This window comes from Heliconius melpomene, chromosome 20 (assembly GCF_056956725.1).
Source record: "Heliconius melpomene rosina isolate 202511_hmr_F chromosome 20, ASM5695672v1, whole genome shotgun sequence".
Classification (NCBI taxonomy): Eukaryota; Metazoa; Arthropoda; class Insecta; order Lepidoptera; family Nymphalidae; genus Heliconius; species Heliconius melpomene.
The window spans coordinates 7,042,490-7,066,422 of NC_140408.1; the positions used below are offsets into that span (position 1 = coordinate 7,042,490).

General features: G+C 30.5%; 1 protein-coding gene and 1 long non-coding RNA gene across 7 annotated transcripts in view; both read left to right on the plus strand.

Moving 5' to 3' along the window:
• The window catches only part of Rbp6 (RNA-binding protein 6), a 412,235-nt gene that overhangs the window by 33,464 nt on the left and 354,838 nt on the right, over positions 1-23,933 (plus strand). The gene's annotated exons all lie outside the window — the stretch shown is intronic.
• Positions 1-23,933, plus strand: part of LOC146527804 (uncharacterized) — a 62,944-nt gene that overhangs the window by 33,142 nt on the left and 5,869 nt on the right. The window contains exon 3 of the long non-coding RNA XR_014879202.1: positions 1,888-1,956. This is a non-coding gene — a long non-coding RNA (uncharacterized LOC146527804). The remainder of the gene's footprint in view (positions 1-1,887; positions 1,957-23,933) is intronic.

Below are 23,933 nucleotides of genomic sequence, written 5' to 3' on the forward strand. Positions count from 1 at the left end.
TTACTTTGATTTGTGCATACTGTTTCGATTTGGAATACTTATGGTAATTTTATTTTTTATTTAAATCTTTTTAATCTATAATTTTTTCTTTTTGCCTTTATCAATTTTTTTTTTTAAATATGTATGAAACTTTTGTTATTAGTTTTTTAATACATTAAAGGACTTATGTAAAATGCGATTTTTATGAAATACTAGCGGCCCGCTCACGGTTACACCCGCGTGAACTATGTTATTATTAATTTCTGTCTCCATGATTACGTCCTAGTGACGTTATACAAAATTTGAGACTCCTAGCATTTAGTAACGAATGACAAAGACAAATGTCAACTTTCAATCCCCAAAACAACCCCTTAGAAGTCGAATATTACAAATTCCCGTCTTCGCGAGCACCTAGGTCCTATAAATAACTCCTATGCAAAATTTCAGATTCCTAGCACATGTAGTTTCTGAGATTTCGTGATGAGTGAGTGACCTTTCGATTTTATATATATAGATAAGAATCAAGCCATTTGGTATTTAATATTTAAAAAAGGACTTCTTTCTTTCCTTTTATGAAAATAAGAACAAAAACATGTCGAATGCGAATTGGACTTGCCCACCAAATGTTCCGTACCAATTTGAAGATAATCGACCACAGGAAGTATAATGTATAGTTGATAAGTTTTAAGTTTGCACTCTTTTTGTATGAAACGTACCAAATGCATTGAAAAGTTTGTAATATTCACTTCTTGCCAAATTTCATAATTGTAGAGCTATGGAAAATATCCTGTAGGTTTTAATTATGCGGCAAATAACTTTATTTGCATATGCCCGCAAACTTCAGTTTGTCAACTATGAGAAAGTTAAGTTTGCGAGCTTAAGTACTCATTTTGTATGAAACGAATCACAAAAATATAGGTTTGTAATATATTCTTTTTTATAAAATGTCAGCTTGATACCTCCACGTGATCCTGAGATAAATGATCACGGACAGATGACAACAAAGTAATCCTATAAGGATTCCGTTTTTACCCTTGACGGCACGGAATCCTAAAAATCGATATAGTTTATAAAAATAAAATACAGTACTACAACTTATAACAGTGAAAAGCTTTGACTTGTGTCAGATGTCGGTTAATTCTGTAAATAGAGTTCCACATAATGGTTTCATATTGCACTCGACTTCCGTCTATAAGGAATTAATGTATTCTGTTCAAAATATCACCAAACCGACGGCTTATTCCGGATCTGTCAGTGCACAGTAGGTCAAAAGTGGTAGGTTATTTAAAACAAATGACACGACGCCTGCATTAAACAGGTAGACTAACCGGGTCGGTTATACTGGGAACAATCGAATCGCGCTATTATTGGATTGTTTCGGCCGAATGCCTTTGAAATTCAACTGCCTTTTTCTGTCTGAAAAGTGACGGTGACTGTTGATTACGAGTTAACTTACGATTTATACGATTTGTGATGGTGTTTCAGGTTGGTTGTTTTACAGGTTCTGGCTTTTTGCTTTTTTTAAATAATAATATATGTATAGGATAGCCCTTTATTATGAAAATTATCTATTTCCATATGTACTTGATATTTTTCCTTATGGCCATATAAAAGTCAGTAAGTTCTAATTACAAGATTTTTGTTAATACTATACCTACATAATATACTGTTATACGTTGGACAATTGGCGAAAATTGCGCTTTTTGTGGGAATATCTTCGTGGTGGAACTCCGCCGCGATTTGCCGCATTACCAAAGCGACGGAATGAAAATATTAAACATTTCGTTCCCTCGAATAGAAATTGAACCTATAACGTCGCGTTTATAGTCCACAGGCACTCAAAGGATATCTTTACAAAATTGTATCTTTAATATGAACTAGCACTAATACATTTTTTTCTTGTTCCAGGTAGAATTATGCAATAAATTGCAAGAAGTTTTTTGATTCAATTCCGCATGATGTAAATGAGGAAGAAATGTAAGTTATTAAGAAATTATGAAATTTAATTTTGAAACACGAATTCCGGTATTTACACGGCTAAAGTTTGGTTGCCGTAACAACTTTAGGGAATTATAGTTTAGGTAGCTACTTTGATTTTAAAATGAATATTATATAAATAATGGCTGTGGTGGTATATTTCTTTCTTTTATAAAAAAAATAATATTAAAATATGCAAAAATATTTTAAATGGAAACAAATATTTATTGATGAAATTTAATTACATTACATGAAAATAAAATTTTGCAAGGCTTAAAAAGGTATACTTAAAATTTATAATGAAACAATGGCGGCTCTAATGAGCAATAAACGGCTATAATATCAGATTTTTTACATTTTACCAAAAATTTAATGTTAACAATTTAAACAGGAAAAAAAATCTCATTGTTAGCTTTAAACGCTTGTGGAGGGGCCGCGTTATAATAGGGCATAATATATTCAGGGCGAGTCAAATAAAATTAGCACGATGAAAAATGTAAACGGGCCTTTTACGGTCTTGAGGACGTGTAAGTATTAAGCTGCCCGCCTTATTTTGTACGTGAATTTCCTGAATTTTCTTTCTTTCAGTGGAAATAGTGTGAAGTTCTTGCTTTGAAATGCTATTTCTAGAACTATTTTGCTTAAAAATACAATTTTCTGCTCATTATGTTGACGTTATCGCAATAGTAAATGGATACGTTGCAGTGGAATTGATATTACCAATTAAAGAGTTCATCGAGTGAGCAACAATTAATATTGGCTTATTATCGGTAGATATTTACTGGCACATACGACCAATAATTGAAATGCATTCAGCTCGTCGTCGCTAATAAAGCTGTCGCAACTTGAGGCTCTTTTATTATAATTTTGTACTAAATTTAAATTCAATTTTGAGGATACTTTTGGAGCAGAGGCACTAGGTTGTGACTGTAATCACGACAGGTTGGGGGTTCGATCTCCACTCAAGGAAGTTAAGTATTAAATATTTTCATTTCTTCGCTTCCCATTTAACATGCCTGCCTTCAGAATTTTACGAGAAGTGGGAAGCGGAGTGTCTTAACATTAGACCCTAGTAGTAGTACAACAGAAGAAGAAAAAAAGAAAAAACTAAATTTGTTCAATATTTTTAAAGATTATGAATTATAATAACATCATAAGTCAGTAATATTTTTGTTATTTGTGGTGTATTAAATTTCATAAAATTATTAACTAAAATTTCAAGCATAAATTTAATGTAATGTACCGAACATGTCTCCTTATACTTATTGAAACAACTTAATGAGTAAGCTTTTCAGTACCATCTGGATTAGGATATTTAGGACGAAGGTCGGTTTAATGGTCCATATTAGGGTACGGGCTCAAATAAATTGTGGTTAGACCACCATTATTACAATTTATAAAGAATACTTTAATTACTTGTGACATCATTTAAAAAAATGTTAGAAAAGAAAAGCAAAATGTCACCAAGAAAATAAGTAGACTTTAAATTAAATAAGTACTAAGTAATCAAAAATTAATACCCTATAAAGTTTTTAAAATAACAAAAATAATATATTTTTTGTGTTCAAATATAAGTAGATAGTAGTAGTAAATAGAAGTTAATAGCACCAAATGAATTTGTTTCTTTTTTCTTCCTCAAATAGCAGATTTACTTACGAAATGATAAGCTTTTAAATGAAACCACCTCAATTATGAATGGATATAATTAAATCAGTTCATTGATATCAGAGAAACTGCTTGGCCCACTCTAGCGTCCAGCTTGCCAGTTGGCGACATCACTATCAATGCTTGCTTGGGGCTACATTTTTGAAACGATCACAAGATTTGAATGTTTATAAAAAATATATTAGAATAAAAATTATAAAGCCTAATGTGAAATTGTAAATTTATTCTTATTAAATACTGAAAATATGTTACTAGACAGGAAGCGGTCAGTAATGCTATAATTACAGTTCTTACATTGCTTTAAATACAGGCAAAATTTATTAAAAAACATATGTTAATTTGATGTATCAAATAATAATTATGACGTAAGCCTGAACACATTCTTTCTTTATAAATAGAAAAATATTATTTTATTACTGTTGAAAATCATCGAATAGCTCATTAATTCCATATATCATATAAGATGTGGAATACCATATGGATATGGTGTGTTTCGAGAATAGCAACCCGCGTCCAATTTTTCCGTGCGCTCAGCAGGGTGTCGCTAAGTGTTGATTAAAACTTTCATATGTCGGCCATGGGGTTGAGGCTATAATGAAGACCATCCTGCTATTTTAGGTAATCCACGTGTGATATAAATATTTTATGATTTATTCGATAAAGCTACTAAAATTCGTTTTAATGGAAATAAATAAATGTGTATTATATTGCTCTACGTATTTAAAAAAATCTTGATATATGAAAAAATATCAAATCTAGATGTTTATTTGATAAGTTACTCATACTTGTATATTTGTCCAAATTTTAAACAGATAGACTAGTAAAAAAAATGATTTAACATTTTTTTAAATTTTTTTGTAATATAATGAAATATCTTTTAATATAATTTTAATTAATTTAGAATAATAAACGTTTATATAAAAATATGATAAAGTGTACAGAAAAGCGAGAGAATTTTAAAATTCTTTAATAAATATTATCATCTGAATAATTATAGTAAGCAACATCACTACGAATTAAATCGCTTATTATATTATTCAAATTTTCGTTAAGCAAAGTAGATTATGTTAATCGTAGCATTTACCACTTTAAGTTAAACTCATTTTCTAAGCACAATTTTGTGGAGGAGATTTAGTTTACTCTTGTTATCATACAGCTGAGCTACTTCAATTATAAAAATATATAATAAATATTATTCAGTTAAAATATTATGCCTGTTGTTAAATTTTTGACTAACTAACTGCTTTCCGGTAAATAATTTTGAATATAAAACAAACATATTGAGGCCGTAGTGGCACAGTTAAATAAGCGTAAACATAAACGCGATGGTTGTGGATTCGAGTCCTACTTGGGGAAATCTATCTTTTAACTTCTAAGCGCCATTTCTAGTAACGCCATTCAACACGCATTACCTCAAAAATTCGGCGGTTGAAGCTAAGGTTGATTGATATTAAAAAAATATAGCATTTTAAGTAAAACTAATGATTTAAAAAAATATATGTATAATATATCGTTGAATTGACATTTTCAGTAGGCATAAAAAGATGGGCCTCTAGTATTTTTCGTAATTCAGTGTTCATGGATATTAAATAAATACGCAATAAGCATAAATACATTGTGCCAGCTCCGTTTTTATAAAGACAAATATAATACACGAGTTTTTGATGGTTGCCAATAGAAAAAAGATGGGCTTTTCATCAAAAATAATGTGTAGCCAGCAAACTATGAAATGAGACAGAGCTCATTTGTTCCAGGAAATAATAACTATAGCGGAAAAAGAAATAAAGACAATTCAAAAGTAATCGGGACGGAGAAGCCAAAATACACATATCGTAGCTATGAGTATATATAATGTTTGATTTAATATCTTTCTTGTATTGTTTTAACTTGATTCATTTTATTCGGAATTTTTAATTTCTGAAAGCTTAAACAGCGTTGTTGCTATAATTATGGTGGATAGTATCGATTTTAAATATTATACTTATATAATTGAGAATGTAATGAAATTCTATAATTTATATAGTAGAGAATAGATTCGAAACCACCGTTTTGTCACAAAAAATCTACGATTTTTAGGAGAAAATTCAGTTAGGTAGGTGGCTTTGTTTAATTTCACATAACACTCTTTGTTCGTAAATCCATATTTAAGATGTAATTTAAAAATTTCTGATGCTGAATAAAATCTATGACCAAAGAAAGCAATATGTATGCAATGTGCATTATGTTCTTTTGACTTCAATTACTACATGATTACAGAAGGAATTTGATAATTAAATTAATTTTAGTCAACATTATTAATAATAATTTGTGTAATCATAACGGGAAACTTTAAGGCTCGTTTCAAACCAACTAACGAAGCGCATCGATGCGTCGCGACGGGAATAACATCACATTTGTATTGAACTTTATCTTTCACATGTGTAATTTAATTTTATTTGTCACTGTCAGTTTTTTAAAGCTTCCATCTCCTCGGACCAACCATTTGGTAATTTAATAGAGTAAACGAATATAAACTTTACAGAGAAAAGTTTGAGCTTACTACAAGTTGACGTTCGCGTTGTCTAACGGGCGGTCGGATTTGTATATAATTAAAAAGTTGTTTATCTATTCTATTTTTGTATTACGTCAATTGCATTTCGAATTAGATTACAAATGTATAGATCAAAGCCCATTGTTTAAAGTAACGGATTTAATTAAACTATTAAGGTTGACATGACAATGGTTAAGATGTTTCTTAGCTATTTAATTAGCTGCTTAAATAGATTGAGATGTCATCTTTGTTCTAGTAATTAGGCTTAGTGTTAAGATACGAATAAAGTAGTGTCTTAATTAAAAATTAGTAATGTATAAGTAGCTCCACCAGCTCGATGGACCGGCGACCTGAAGAAGGTTGCTGGCTTCGACTGGATGCGGAAGGCGGAGGATCGGGAGCTTTGGCGCACCCTGGGAGAGGCCTATGTCCAACAGTGGACCCGAAAAGGCTGATTTGATTGATTGATTGATTGAAAGTATAAGTAAACCGTATATAGAATAATATGAAATATAAAATAATATTAATATTAACTAAACTAAAATGTGACATTGCTCTTTGATTACACTTGCTCGACTAATTCACGCAAATAATACAACTGATTGATACAAATCAGTGCTGATACAGTAACGAGCGATGTGCACAATACCATACACTAATGAAATGCTTTGAATCATTTTGTATAGTGTTATATTAATGGATATGTAGCTGTTAAATGCATGTTATAAAATATATATTATATTAGTTAAAATCTTATTCTGTAAATACCATATATATTAAAAAAATACTTCGAAATAGAAAAAAATCTAGTAGGTTTCAAAATCATTAAAATGATTCTTAACTAGCAAAGTTGCATTCATTGTATAAACAAGAAAAAGATAAAACTACTTTTTGTACAATATAAGAAACAAAATTGATTACTAAATTAATGATTAATCCTCCACAGGGGAATTAACGCGTCAAATGATAAAAATATTATTATGAAGAATATCTATCAAATTAGATTACGTCTTACTTATAATACTGTTCTTATCTTACAGAAGTTATTTTATATATGTGTTCTATTAATAAATCATACCAAAATAAATACGATATATTGGAAACTGTACAGACGTAGCCAAGTATTAATTTAGTTTATAATAAAGACATTACAGATTACAGATTAAAAATATTTCTATGACAGAAAAGTTTTTTTAATTTATTATCTATCTTCAACAGTTACAAATCCAATATTCCCAACTTAAATATGAATGTAAGACAGAAAGAACTTAGTAATATAATATATTTTTGCAATTTCTAAATATCCCGCCTAAGTACATAAATGGCACTAGAAAACAAGTAAATATATTTCTAAGTACACGAAAATAAAAAAATAAGTGCTTAAGTATCTCTGTAACGTCTCAAGTGATCATTCAACCATGCAAAGTGAATGAGTTGCACTCTAAATATCCTTTCATCAAAAATATGGGGTTTTATACGGAGTAATTTGTTACTTAACTGATATCATATTATATTCATACGAACTGAATTTTTATGCGAACATTTTAATGTTAATAATATTATATAATATTCTTTTGAATCTGTCTAGGACTGACTCTACTGAAAATACAAACTAGTTTTTTGTTAAATAATAATAGTAGATAATTAAATAATCTATAAATAAGGATATTTCAATTATTTAAGTGTTGTTAATACATGTATATCATACTAATTTTAGCTAAAAGCTGCGTAAGGTGTAACTCAATAGTAAGTAGTTACACCTTACGCAGCTTTTAGCTAAAAATACATTACATTTTGAAATAATAGAAAACTATTAAAGCGCTTTACGCTTATAGCTTCGACAGCGCTCATTATTTATGTTCAAGTTACGCTCGTAGTTGTCGTTACTGTAACTGTAGTTTAGATTACCTGAGTGAAGTCATGGCTAGTCGCTACTCGCTAGTGGCTCGTAAAGTGTGAATTCTACTTCATGAAAGGACAATATATATTAAAGTTGGCAACATTTCTTTATATTTCGTTCCAAGGCGTGTTTAATTGAATGCGATGAAATTGAAATTCTAATTAATTAATTATTAATATTGAAAAAATACATTTTACTATATAGACGGTACCGGACCTAAATGGTTAGGTAAAGTGTGGCAATGATAACGAAAATATTATTTTTCTTCCTAATATAAATGATTTGGTTAAATTGTGGAGAACGGAGAGACTTACCACTAACCGTGTTACATCACTAAATGAGAAAGAGCGTAGTAAAATATAATATATTTGTGAGTGACTGTATGTTAAGATGATTGAGGATGATTAGATGAACGTTGGAAGTCCAATTTGATTCTACATAGTGCGTCAGAGATGACCCGTTTGATATATGCACGGTACAAATGTATATTTACTGCTTTTTTCGAGATGACCACTATACGTACTTATATAAAGGACCTATAAAAACTAGTAGCGGCAACCGACTATTTTTTCTGATTTCATTGGAATAATATAATTTTAATATTATTTTTATAATAATTTTCCTAATATCTGAACATCATTTAGATATATTGTTTAAGTTTTTTTAAGAATTATAATTTGATTTTATAGCATTTTTTAAATATTTTAAGACACACACAAATGCTATCTATCTACTGATCATTGTTTTGGTTAGTGAAAATTGATTATAATAATTCGATGCGTAGTTTTCAGAAATAACAAGTTTATAAACAAATTAAATATGAATATAAACGCAGTTATATTCTATTTGACGAGGAGAATTTATAAAAATGTTTTTACCATTTTTATTATATTCAACATGGAAATATTAATAATATTACAACGACACTTTTATATACTGTAATATAATTTTACATCGTAAATTTTACAATTTTTTCTTACAAAATTTAAATGACGTACCAACAAATTGTTAGTCTTTTCTTAAAATTCTGTCTAACACTAAAAGTAGACTGCTGTGCAATTAAATAGAGTGCTCTAGGTCAACTTTGCACTTTTGGAATACAAATATTTATAATTTGCTAGCATTTGCTTCTTTGAAACGTGGTTTAGTGTCCGAGCCTGTCATATTATGATGATACTTGCTTGTGATTTTTCATTTACCTATATTTATTTTGTAAAACTCTAATTTTGTAAAATGCTAATATATTTACGTTGATTAATAGTTTATGTTATTTTATTTTATTTTATTTATTTATTAAGGTTACTAACAAGACATACATTCTTACATTAAAATAACACTAACATGCACAAATATATATTAAATGATGCCTTAATTATAAGTAACACTACATTCCAAGACGACAACATCATGAGAACCCAAAAAAAGAAAAAATATATCGAAAAGACACACATGCATACATACACATATACACATATATATACATACACACATAAAAATATATAACATATATTTAAAAAAAAACATCTAAGTATTATTATTGCCAAAAACAGAATACAATAACTGAAAACACAACAATAACTAAAGTGTTATATTTATTTAAATATTTTTATGAATTCCCTAAAAAAATCAATTAGGCTAATGAAATATCCATATCAATTTATACAATCGCAAATCTAAATCTAAGGGAAAATCATAAACAACTATAACTAATTACACAGTAGGATGTTGAGGAAATGGCCACATAGCTCGTTAGATTTGTTTTGTCACCAGTAGCGTTAAATGAAGCAATTTCCGTCACCTAAATTGATTCCACCCTCCCATCCCCCCTCCGCTTACTTCATGCAGCATCCTATTAGAACGATTAGTTCTACGTTGTTAGGTCAATCACGATCTCCCCACAGGTTTTGATCTTCATGTTACTTATTTTTAGTTGTTTTTATTTTAGTCTTACTGTAATTAGGTAAAATTTGTGCAATTGTAATGTAATTATGACTATTTTATAATTGAATTTACGATTTTTTCTGTGCATCAAGGGGCCATAAATCTAAATATTAGATATTAATATCAGCTTAATATTTCAACGCGATCTCGAGAATAAAAAATAATTCTTGCAAGTCGTTTTGCACATTGTTATTTACGCCATAAGATATTAGAGTGATGAAAAACAACAAAATATTGTGCAATTGTATTTATATATACATAATTATTTGCGGTAAAAATCAACATAATATACAAACAACAATAACAAATAATAACATAACTATGATTATTATTTTATTATCAATTTAATATATATGCAGTAAAACATGCACAGGTGCTTGCCATTTATGCGTATGGATTGTTTATTGTCCTTCAAAGCCCTAAAACATTACAATGTACGTATGTTTAAGTATTATTTGAGTTTCCCACGAAGAGATTGCATTTAATATATAAATTTGATATAAACGTGAATATGCGTGATACTAATTACTCTCAGTTGAGTACAATTCTAATTTCCGTAATAACTGGATCATGTAACCCGATCTTCAGTATCATTATGCAGAGATAAGTGCTACGGCTATAATTCAAAAGGTCCTCTCACCCTGAGAGGAAGCTTCGTTTCTCGGGTCTCTTGTCACGTCTCTGACAAGCCGTATCTTGTACCAGACGAGAGGTTCTCCATTAAAAACAATTGTATTTGTTTTACGATATAATACTTAGTCAGGCTGTATTCATTTGTATTGTTTGTCACATTTCAAATTAGATTGAAATATTGTGAAAAATGGGTATATATTAAATAGTTTAACTTTACCGTAGCGCTTACAGCCACTAGCGGGTGACTGTTAACGTGACAGTTGTCGGTTTGATTCTCACTCGAGGTTTATTTTTAATTTTTTCATAACATTTCAATTTCTTTTCTCTAGTAACAAAGCAAAGCGCGGCGTTGAGTTCTGCCACTCAACACACATGACTCAAAAATTCGACGGAAAATGGGCAAGGGAGTGTCTTAACACTAGGTTCCTTCTGCCTTAGCTTGGTGTTGGTTGCGTGAAGCTGGAAAAAAATATACTTCTTGTTGTATTAACAATATTTTGCTTAAAAAGATATTTTAATTAAACTTTACTGATTTTCACTTATCAATATTTTATACATATGTATGTGGAAAAGAAAACAGAATAATTAAACAGATAGCAAAACCACACTAAGTCGGTAATTAAGAACTTAGACGACAACTTATCTGGGCTCGGCCGTGCTCAAAGCAAGTCATGTAATCAGGCCCGTAATTCCCTCTTGGTAGCATTTCGATACACTTTTTAATATCGTACGTCCTATAAGTATTTAAAATGTCTTTTCCTTTTATTTTCTCCAGCTATTTCCCCTGCGGCTGAAAAATTTTAGAGTCATATCACTTCTGTTTAGTTTTAAAGTTATTGAAGTAACTTTATATTGATAGCAATTATTTGAATAATAAATATTTTTTAATGTATAAGTTAAGCCAATGAGCTTATTATATTTTCTATAAAAGTCACTTAAAAATAAGTAAATTAAATTACATTTACTTACATTTATTTTTTTATTTATTTTTTAATATACCTAACATTTAATATTATTAGTCCAAAAGTTAATTAAGTCATAATAGCATCTCACAATGTTAATGACACATAACTATTTATATACTAAAAAGAGCTGTCAGCTATTCATATTTTAAAAATTACTGTTCCTGGAACGCTTATACAAAAATAAGCAATAAAACATAGGAAGAATGTAATTTGAAACAACATCACAAGACTTTTTTTATAATTTTTGTTCATAAATAAACGTCTTTAAATAAAATCGTAAAAACTAGTTTAACTATAACCCACTCGTAAATACAATATTATTTCACTATTATACTCTTATTAATGTTGAAAGTAGACTTGACTAATGAAGCCACTGTTAAAACCCGCATTTATAAGGCTCGTTTTGTATGAACGATTGTTATATGAAATAAATAATAATTAATGTGGGATTATATTAAGACACATAAGTAGGTTCAGGATACATTTAGCTTGATTAAAATTACATGATGAATCGTTCCATCTATTTATATGAAACATTTGGCCGGCGTACAATCAAGCATCCTGGCAACAAATACGATAGATACGCGCTATATTAAATTATGACAATCCGATAACTTGTAGGTGGCTCGGTCGGCCCAAATTACACGTATCTACATGCCAAGTCCTTGCAAAGCTGGTGTTGCCATATAGTTGCAATAACATCGTCTTGCAATCCCAATAGCAATCTCGAGGATATCATAGTGTATTTAGGATGTTATATTACAAGTAAATTCTATCGGTCAATAAATTTTATGGGAAATTTATTTTCTATTAATACTACTTAAATAAGGCCTACATAATTAACTAAATAATAATTTAAATTCATACAATATAGCGTGCCGGCATTCAACACACAATGCCTCTAAAATTCATTGGAAAGGGAACGGAAATGTCTTAATGGTAACGGAGAGTTTTTTTTTTAAGAATAGGTTCCCTCTGCCTATCCTGTTATCAAAGCAGAGATACACAAAACAAAATTATGAATAATGGTAAATTAAAGCAATCGCCGTAATATTCCAAAGTGTAGCCATCAATTTAACGATAGATTAAATCTTCTAACACCACACGCTCGGATCTTAATCAGGATTAAATATGAGAATAGTCGTCGTCACGTGCGACAAGTGCCTTATAGAGCTGGTGCTGCCTTCACCAGTGCATCGCTATGGAGCGACGAAGTGAGCAATATTGTGCGCGTAATAAGTGACCTTATTTTGATGCTTTTCTCAAATGATATGAGTGTCTTTTGTTGGGATTTTTAATTTTTTTTATAATATTTTTTTTTCTAATGCGATTTTTTTTTAATATTTTGAATGTTTTGAATGACTTGCTTGCATTATACTTTAAGCATATGCCAGGATGTAAATGTGAACAAGACTGGTTGTGAGTTAGATTTACATTGAGGAAATGTGTTTTCTAATATTTTCATTTTTTCACTCTGTTGGGGGGCAAAAACACTGCGTTAAGCTGGCCACTCAACACGCCTCCTGAAATCGGCGGAAAGCGAGGAGTGGAGTGTCTTAACATTAGGTTCTCTCTGCCTGCCTGTGATACAGGATACAGCGTCGAACTCCATCAGATATTAGTATGAAATTTTGTTAAATATAGTATTGAAATTAAATACATATTTCTGGCTTGATAATTTACTTTTTTCAAATATTCATTTGTGTAGGTAAAAGTTAAATAATTATTTATTGTAACATTCCATAAAGTTTTATTTACGAAATTATGTAGAAAATGTCATTGACTACTGCTATTTTTAATATTTCTTATTATTTTTGAAACATAATTTGTCCAAGATAAAAAAATATATTTAAATATAATAATTTTTCCAGTTGACTCAAAATATAAAAGATGTCATTATAAAGATAAAGCCTACATAAGCGTTCACATCCACTTAGCTATTACGACGTAAGCATACGAATTGTTTAGAAGACGAGATTGTCGCGAGATAATAGAACAAGATATTGAAATAAATAATGTTCAATCTTAATAATTCTTATTTTCTTGGCCTTTGAACTCTTGTGGTATCGGTGTTAGCAATCTGTGGGGGAAATTTGAATAATTTGACTTTTACCCATCAAAGGATTTTATTATAAGGCAACAAGCCGGCGGTATTTCCCGAAATCACAATTTGAATTTTGGAGAGTGTATTTGATAGACCAATTGCATAATTTTTCCTCGAAAGCTCAGATTTTGGAAGTTTAAATTTTAGAAATTGAATGGAAATAATGACCATTTAGGCACATTCGTTAAAAAGATCTCAGTAATCCTACTACTTAATTAAATTAGAACTAAATCCTTTACCCTTCTGGATTGTAAATGAGTAATTAAGGATTATGGTGATACATTTATTGGGTTCACAGGCTAATTTATTTAATGGGATTAATACAACTGAAGTTCAGTATTATTTGAATTATTATGCATATGTTATTTAATATATGAATCATATTTTATATATATGTCGTCCATCCCCTACACAGAGTTACTCTACAATAATTAAATTTTCGATCACCAAATACCATTTTACCCAGTTCAATAGGTGGTATGACATTCCCCGTAATGGGATAACGTCGGAAGTGGCGGCCCACGTGACGGCTTCCGGCGCAGTTGCCCGGTCACGTGACACCGATCTCTTTATTGTATTGAATACTGTTGAACAAACGTATTGCATCGTTTTAATGTCCGGCTAGTTAATAAGTCATTATGTATTTTCTTCATTGTTTGGCAAGAAGGAAGTAATTAAAAATAATGCTTGTGAACCTTTTTCCAGCAGTGGTGTGGAATTAATTGGTATTGAGATTAATGTGGACGAGGACAGGCTGATGATGATGATGATGATGAGATTAACGTAGCCATTTCCTTTTCTTCGCTCTGCCTATGCCTCCAGAATTCGGGGGATAGTGGGGAACAGAGTGTCTTAACACTAGCTTCCCTCTTCATAACCTGCTGTGTGCAGGATACAGCGTGTAGCTGATTATAAAGGCATAAAAAATAGCCAAATATTGTTTCATTATTAGATTTTCACGATTAAGTACTACATACATTAAATAAATATGTTTTTCACATTCGCAAAATGTCAGACTTCGAATACTATAAAATTATTTTCCTTTATTTATTTAAATAGACAGAATGACTGACGTTTGAAAAATAATAATATTTATACTTTCATCTTCCGGTAGATTAGCATAATGCGTTACATATCAAACGGTTTAATATTTATTTGTCATATATATAATCGTAAATTAATGTAATTTAGAGACGGTGTCTTGCGCCAAAGTCATCATAATCAACCGATGTGAATTAAAGTTTGTTTCACCGATTTATTTATACAAGTCATTCTATATATAAATTCTATTTTAAATATTTTTTAAACAAATGATATGTGTACAGTATGTAAAGTATTACTTACTAGATTTTAATATATCCAACCATACCTATATTATAAATTCGAAAGTAACTCTGTCTGTCTGTCTTTTACGCAATCAGGGCCAAACCGCTAATTTAATTGTGATAAAATACTCATTTAGAGATACTTGAGGGTCTCGGGATGAACATAGGATTTTTTTTTTCTCATATTTGTTATATTGTCGATATAAACCAATATATTAAAATACTTATTAATTTGACATGCAATTTATTCCGCCATATTAATAATAATCACATGCGACCGTTGCTAAGCAACGGCTTGCAAAGTTTGTTGTTAGAAAACGTCACCCAAAATGAGGTTGAAACCTGAAAATAATTTCATAAATATATTTAAAAAATATTCGTATAGTTCAAGCGGGCGTAGCCGCGTTCGGGTTCACTAGTATTATATAAGTCTCAAACTCTCTACCGATATTCCTCTCAGTAGCGCGAGCGGTCCGGCTTTTCACATCTCCTTATAAAGTTGTGAGTGGATCACGGAGCACTTGTACTTGTGTAGTTCACAGCACTCTATTGTCCGTTACATACACAAATGACGTAAATTTTGTATGGCTTCACGATATAATGTAAAATGTAAATTTCTAAGCATAGTAACTGTGAATCCATACCTATATTATAAATTCGAAAGTAACTATGTCTGTCTGTCTGTCTGTCTGTCTGTCTGTCTGTCTGTCTGTGTATCTGTCTGTCTGTCGGTCTGTCTGTCTGTCTTTTACGCAATCAGGACCAAACCGCTAATTTAATTGTAATAAAATACTCATATAGAGATACTTGAGGGTCTCGGGATGAACATAGGATACTTTTTTTTCTCATATTTGTAATATTTTCCATATATACCAATATATTAAAATATTTATTCATTTGTCATGCAATTTATTCCGCCATGTTAATAACAACCGTTGTTGCTAAGCAACGATTTGCAAAGTTTGTTGTTAGAAAACGTCACCCAAAATGAGTTTGCTTAACGCACCTCTCTATTGAAAATTGAAAATAATTTCATAAATATATTTAATAAATATTCGTATAGTTCAAGCGGGCGTAGCCGCGATCGGATCCGCTAGTTTTATAAATATAAATCGTAATACAAATGTTTGTTTACATAAAAAAATCTTGGAATCCATTAAAAAGATATAAAAACTTACAATATGCAGTGAAAATAAAAATTGGAGCGAAAATTATTTTTGTAATGTGGCTGTCAGAGTGTCTATCAACTTGCAGCCGGACGTTCTAGATAAGGTTTATTTTTCATTTGGATATTTTAAAACTAAAATGGGGCACTATTTATATCTTAATAGAAGAGATGAGTGGTAACGCTACTGGTTCTTTATTGTTTTATTATAGACTGTGGTATTCAGTAAATTATTTGTAATAAGCTTCCAAGATTCTGCTCTTGCAAATAATGTTTATTTTCTAAGAGAAATTTATTTCATTACTAGTAATATAAGTTTTTGAGATATTTTAGATTTAGATTTTTAGATGCTCTAGAAATTGTTAGAATCAAGGACATTGTTTGTAGTATTTTTAAATTGTGATTCATGATTTTTTTTGTTTTACGCTTCATCTTGCTAGTAAAGGGGTAGGTAACAAGAACATAATGTTAAGAAATGTAACGTTGGATTTTGTTAATCAGAGCAGGGAAATTATAAAAAATGCCCCGAGTGGGAATTGAACTCAGAACCATCGCGCTTACAGTCAGACGTTTCACTAAGCTACCATGACCTTGAACAATCCCATACTCACCCTTTGCCTGCAATGCTTGCAGGAAAGTAGTGGTTTTCTGTTTTAATTACAATTTAGACTATTTATTCTGTTACGTATTATTGTAATACATAACAACTAATGTAAATTTCATATTAAATATAAATTTATTACATACAACTAGATAACCAAGAGGGAACTAAGGATCTTGTTGACCGTCGTTCGTGTCGATCGATCATGAGGATTAAATAACGCTTATCACTTCATACTGTACGTACAACTGTCTCCTCGTAAACCGTTAAATCTTAGGCATTAAGAACTTTAACTGTTAAATTTAATATTCAAGGATGTGATTAGATAAGCAAGTATAAGTAGAACCAGCCTTACTTTATTAATACTAATTAAATAGTTATAAATAAATAAGGCCGTTGTGAACCGGTGGCATAAGGTTGTAAACGCGACAGTTGTGTGTGATTCCTTCTTGGAGGAAGTGGAAAATTTAATATTTTGGTTTTCTCACCCTGGTAACAAGGCAAAGCGCGGTGTTGAGTTCCGCCACTCAGCGGTGAAAAGGGAGGACGAATGTGTGTGCGAATGAAACTCACCATTTTCTTTTAATAGTTGATTTTCATTCAAATTTAATAAATTAATTTGTTATAATACATTATATTATGTACTTATAAATATTCATACAAGAAACTTAAATGCGCATGTCTGAAAATGCCACATAATGTCTCTAAATCATAATTTTTATACAAAATTCCAAATATTCTAGTAGAGTTCAAACTATGTACCACCTTAGTTAAAAAGTTTTGAGTGGTTGTCTCATCTTGTACTTGTATTAAGCGTCCAAAATTAGTTTTAAATCGGTACTCCCGCTTAACGAGGACGGCAAAAGTTTGGCTAAAATCTTATGAACATAAAAATAGATAGTGCATATGCATGCAAAGCTGAATTAACATTTTAGATTATAGTAAAATTTGGTATTATATTCTAGCACAAACAAATATTCAACAACCATAATATTATATTCCAATTTAAAAAGGATTTCTATCGGCATAGATTCTTATCACAGAATTACTTGGAAGTTGTTATGGCCCGCTTGCTCAAGCGCAACGGTCGTAGGTTCTAATTACAGTTACAGCACTTATTTAGCTATATTTTAATTACACAACAAGGCCGTCGTGACGTGAGCGTAATATATCACTCTTAATTATTTTTCTCTACGTGAAAAAGAATATTAACTTTTAACGTCAAGCCTGAGAAAATATTTAAAAACGTAGAAATGTTTCACTAACGAAAGTGTCGTTACCGTTGGAGCTGCTCTGTGATTGTAGATTGACACAGTAGGTTAATGACTCCGCAGAGGTCACCTATTGTTGCTTTAAACAATGCTCCGGCCAAGCCGTCAATCTCTCTAGTCGTTCGCCTCTATGTCTGACGTAAAATTCTAACTCTAGTGAAAAATTATGGCCAAGTAATACCAGTTTTAGAATTAAATATAAGGTATATATGTTTTAATTTATTTTTTAGTTGCGTAGGAAGATAGGGAAGATATTCTTAGATTTCTAATATAGGAAGTCTAACATACCATTAATTTATTTCAATACATATAATTCCTATATTGAAGAACATACAATAAGCAGAAAGATACATTTTTCGAAATGTCTACATAAATTATATGTTAATATTGTTTGTCTATATTTTCAAGCTATGTGTTATTTTGCACTTATCTACTGAAGGTCAAGAACCTGCCGCAAGTTGTATTCAATATTTTCCTGTCGTCGTATTGGTAACGAGGCCAAGCGCGGCGTTAAGTTCCGTCACTTAACACGCAATACCACGAAAAGTTGGCGGAAAATAGAGAACGGAAGTGTCTTAATGGTAACAGAGTACACACTAAGTTAGCGTACGCTACGTTCCCAGGAGCTAAAATAAAATACTATTAAAATTTTATAAACATTACACCAGCTATCAGTGTAAGGTAAATCTTGCTAATTTAATGTGCAAATAAAAAGGAATGATCCCTTTGTGGCTTAAGAGTTACATTAATTATATAATGTAATGAATTTTAAGAGAGGGTTTAAAACATGATTTTGTTTATACAAACGCAAAAATAACCATTTATTTCCATCTTATATAGGCTTTTGAAGTTTGCGTCTTATAAACTGGAAATATACATACAGATCGTCAAAAGGCCAACCTTATTTTCTTTTTCTAAATTAAAAATATCGAGCCGTATTCGTTTTAATTTAAATATAAATAGATTTACTTTTTGATATAAAAATAATAATTATACGTACCGATATACAAAATATATAAGTTTAAATATTATATTATATATACGATAGATAATAGAAAACGGAGTGTCTTTAACATTAAGCTCAAACAATAATAAAAAATAAAACTATAGAAAACTTACAAAATAATAGTAGATTTTAAATATTCTGAGAACTTCAATGAAACCTAACATAGCATATTGAAGTAGGTAAGTATCTATTAAATCAAAACGGTTACTTCAATATTAAAAGCATTAAGGTTGTCGGCGACCGTGATGTGGGCGGAAAAGTTTCTGATTTCTTTCTTACTTCTCTCTACTACCCTGTATATATATATATATATATATATATATATCTTTATATTCACCCACATATATAGATAATGGGGGAAACAGTATTTTTTTATTATATAGTAAGTACAAAATTCGTCCGGAATCTCGTATGGTAACGAATTATAGCACCAAGTTACAATATCATAATTTAATATTATAATCTAGACAAAGATTTATAAATTTTCATTTAAAATATTTTTAATCAAATTATTTTGCCTCCAAAAATCCAACAGAAAAGGAAAGGAGTGTCTTAACACTAGGTTCCTGCTTACTCTGATATGTGCGAGATACAATTTGAAGCTGATTTGATTAGATTTTTTAATATTTTAAAAAACTCAAAGCATTCTTTTTAAAAATACAACTTTTACTTATATAATTATTTGCAACCCACTCTTACTTTGTATAAATTAACTAATATTAATTAATTATATAAAAAAAAAGTAAAACGCAAAGTGCGCATCGAAGCAAGAGGAGAAAAAATAACTGGGATCGCGGATAATTAATGGCTTCATTTATGTTTGTGCTCTTGAGAGCCATGATTGTGCTGGACGGTTTTTATTTTTTATAGACGCCTTTTCACAAGTTAAAATCATTATTGTTCGAGCGAAACCGAATTGAAAACTGTAAGAGTTTGGAAATCTTTAACGAATCGCCCTCGTTGCGGGGCAACTTAAATCGAATTTTAACCGAGATTTTACTCTTAAATTAGACGCGATTGTTTTGCAACGAACAATTCATTTTGTTATTTTTTATTATGAAACTTTACTTAGATTGTATTTCGTTAATTGAAAATAAGAAATAAATTGTAGTTTAAAATTATTTATTTTATCTATATATATAAAATCGAAAGGTCACTCACTCATCACGAAATCTCAGAAACTGCATGTGCTAGGAATCTCAAATTTTGCGTAAGAGGAGTTATTTATAGGACGTAGGTGCTCGCTAAGACGGGAACTTGCAATATTCGACTTCTAAGGGGTTGTTTTTGGGGTTGAAAGTTTGTATGAAACTTCGTTACTACAAGTGCTAGGAGTCTCAAATTTTTCATAGACGTCACTAGGACGTAGTCATGGAGACAGAAATTAATAATAACATAGTTCACGCGGGTGAAACCGCGAGCGGGCCGCTAGTAATATTATAAAATGTGATAATTGTTTACGAAATTGTATAACAATGATTGTTCTTTGCATTAGCCTGTTGTTGTTCTGATTCGCATTTGTACTATTTGGAGTTATTATTCAAGACATGATTGCGTCCCGATTACGCCACCCCTGACCCTTTGAACTCTATCGAAATGTCACCACGACGTCTATACTTCCTTGCAATGTTAATGCTCATGCACTTGAAAAACCCACGAATATTTCACTAAGAGTTTGAATGGTCACATTCAAAGTGACTTTCATACGTTTCATATGTTAAAAGCTTTTCTTTCCTTTTTTTAAAAAATATTTTTATATAATATTTGCACAGATTTTGTGATGGTTTTTACGTTCGCATATTGAGGGCTGTTGCGCGTTTAACGAATGAACTTTCGAAATGAATTTACAACTTCCTCGGAAATAAATTCAATGTTTATTTTTTTATTTACTTTTCTTGAATTAAGTTAATTGTGATAGAGTTAGCTGCGCCATTAAAAACTTTGTATGCGAACTTTGTTATTAAAGTTGACATAATTGTTTACGTGCACCACGCTTTAATGCTATTAAAATTAATAGACGTCGCCCTACTTGTTGCTTGTGTGCATATTACTTCGGTGGGTAGCGTTTTGTCCATATAATTAGTAGGGGATGTTTTAAGAATTTCAATTATCGTTGTTTTTGTTGAAAATAAATCAAGGTTCAACTGTGAGCGTACGTCTTATTCTTTTGCAAATGTTTTTGAAGCCCTTGCCATTTTAAATAGTTGGTTAATAGGTACGTCCTTAATTAGAATAGGTAGTGAGAGAAATGTAGGCTTCTCATCTGTTTTAATGAGCAGGCAATCGTGTGTTCCCTTTCGCACGATTTTCGCCCCGCCTACCGGGCGGTGAAAATCAATAACGGAGTCCAGAAGTGCGTTTGATGTCCTACCACGATGACGTCGTCGAGATGTAGGGCCGTATACGTCAATTGCCATTATGGTTTCCTTAAAAAAATATAAAAACACATAAGATTGTTATTATTTTTAGAGAATTCTTATGAATATAAAAGAAGCTGTAAAAGTAAACTTTCGTACAAAACGTTTTAATGTTATGGCACGGAATTTAATTTAATTAAAACAATTTAAAAGCAATAAATTTAACAGACATGTATTTTTAGTAGCGTATTTAAATTTAAATAGTATAACTTTACATAAATATTAAAGAATAATATAACATTTTTTAAATAACATACAATACATTTTATAAAAGTAAACGTAAATTCCAAATTTTAGTGTAATAGATGATATTCAATATACGAACCTGTTAAAAGTTAAGTCAAGAGATAATAACTATACTCAAGCGTTAAGCTACTCTAATAGAGTTTGAAACTCTACCCCCCCGTTCGATCTACGAGAGCGAGTTAAGGCACGCAAACAGTTAAAACTAATACTTTATGTTCACACGTACGTACTATTTTCTTAAGTTGATTTATTTGAAAGTAATAAATTAAGTTGAATGATATTAGTTTTATGTTATTTATGTAGACATTTGGAGTTCTTTTCACTTATTAGCTTTAGGTTATTGGTTTGTCTTCAATTTACCTAGATTAAATATAAATGAAAATTGGTAAAAGTTTATGCAAGTACTTATGACTATAATGAAGATTTTACTGAAGAAAATACGTAGGGAACGGAGTATTTTAGCACTAGGTTTACTATGCTTAACCTGCTGTATGCGGAGTACAGAGGGAAACTGATTTTAGTGAATAAAATACGTAGGGACCGGAGTGTTTTAACACTAGATTTCCTCTGCTTACCCTGCTGTATGCGGAGCACAGAGTGAAACTGGTTTTAGTGAATAAAATAATACATTAAGTGTAATAGAAAACGAATATTCGATAATAACTGGTGTCGGTCCTGCCCTCAGCAGCGCGCACCTGCATTAATTACAAGATTTAACGTCATCCCACCATTTATTATGAATATAAGCCCATTCCACTTTCTTTGTTGGCCTTTGTGTGTTTATTAAAACGAAAGATTAATTACAATAGCAAATTTTAAGAATTCGCAACTTTGTTGACTCGTTGGTATTCAGAATTTAATTTAAAAATTCCGAAGTTTAACGAGACAGGTGAACCGAACTGCTAAGCGCGTTATGAATTTCGCCCCACTGTAGTTTCGTGAATTTTTCCCGCGGACTCCCAACAACTTTATGGCTTATCCTTCGAGCGTATTCATATAGAAATTTTAAATGTAGATAGAAAAATTTTTACAACGGTTTTTCACTTGTACAAACTTTGAAATGCAAAATTCCAGCTGACCGGCAATCTTTGTTGTGAAAGGATTGCATCAATTTGAAAAGCTCAGCTTTTTTCACTGTAATGTATTATAAATATAAACATTTTCAATATTTCACGTTTATGGAATGGATGCTCTTTATTTTATTTAAAAATTTGCTTCTTTTAATTTTGCTTATCTACTGTTTCTTTTAACTGAGTATTTTGATATAGTATCCAATATGGCGATATGAATAAAAATAAATACAAAATTATATGAACAACCCTGTATAAAACCTAAAATATATATATTCTTGTTAAACCAATATTTAATTAAGTAGTTTAAAGATGGATTTTAGCTAGAACGACAATTTTTTAAATATATGTGTTTTAGTTTTTTCTTAGGATACTATGAATTCGAATACAATCTGAAAACAAGGGAGAATGATGATAGGCACTTTTTTTGTCGTAGGTAAGATTGTATGAAACTACGCTTTTATTAATTGAAAACTTGTTGTGTCTATGTTCCTCTAATTTAACAGAGTAGGTTAAGATAATGAAAGCGACGCCTTCTTTTTAGATTAAATTACTCTTAGAAGTAGATCTGATGCTTAATGTTTTCTATGTGGTTTTAATTTAAAAGTTATCCCGAGTGCTATTATATCCAGCTTGGAATGCGAATCTCATTTTGTTATAATATTATTACAGTAAACAAAATTATGTCTGATAAGGTAACTATAAATACTCTTCTACTCTACTACATTTATAACTTCTTTTAGTATTTATTTTTCAAATGCACTAGTTCTGTTTTATTTTTTCACATCGTATAATTACGTAAAAATATTTTGTTATGTGACTTTTAAAGCAAATATGTACAAAATGACTCGTTGAACCTGCACAGAATAAATTTACTACCAGCAATTACAGTCACACAGGATTCAGTTATATTATGGCGTTTTGTTGTGAAATTTTTAGTTCGCTATTGACGGGAAAGTACAATTTGGAAATAATGGTAGGTTATAAAAATTAAAAACAAATTTCATATATCCATCCAAATTTCATATGTGGCCTGAAGCCAGTCGTGGCACGTTGGATTCCCACTTGAGAAAATGAAATATTTAATATTTTCATTTCTGCACTCTAGGATCGAGGCGACGCGCGGCGTTGAGATCCG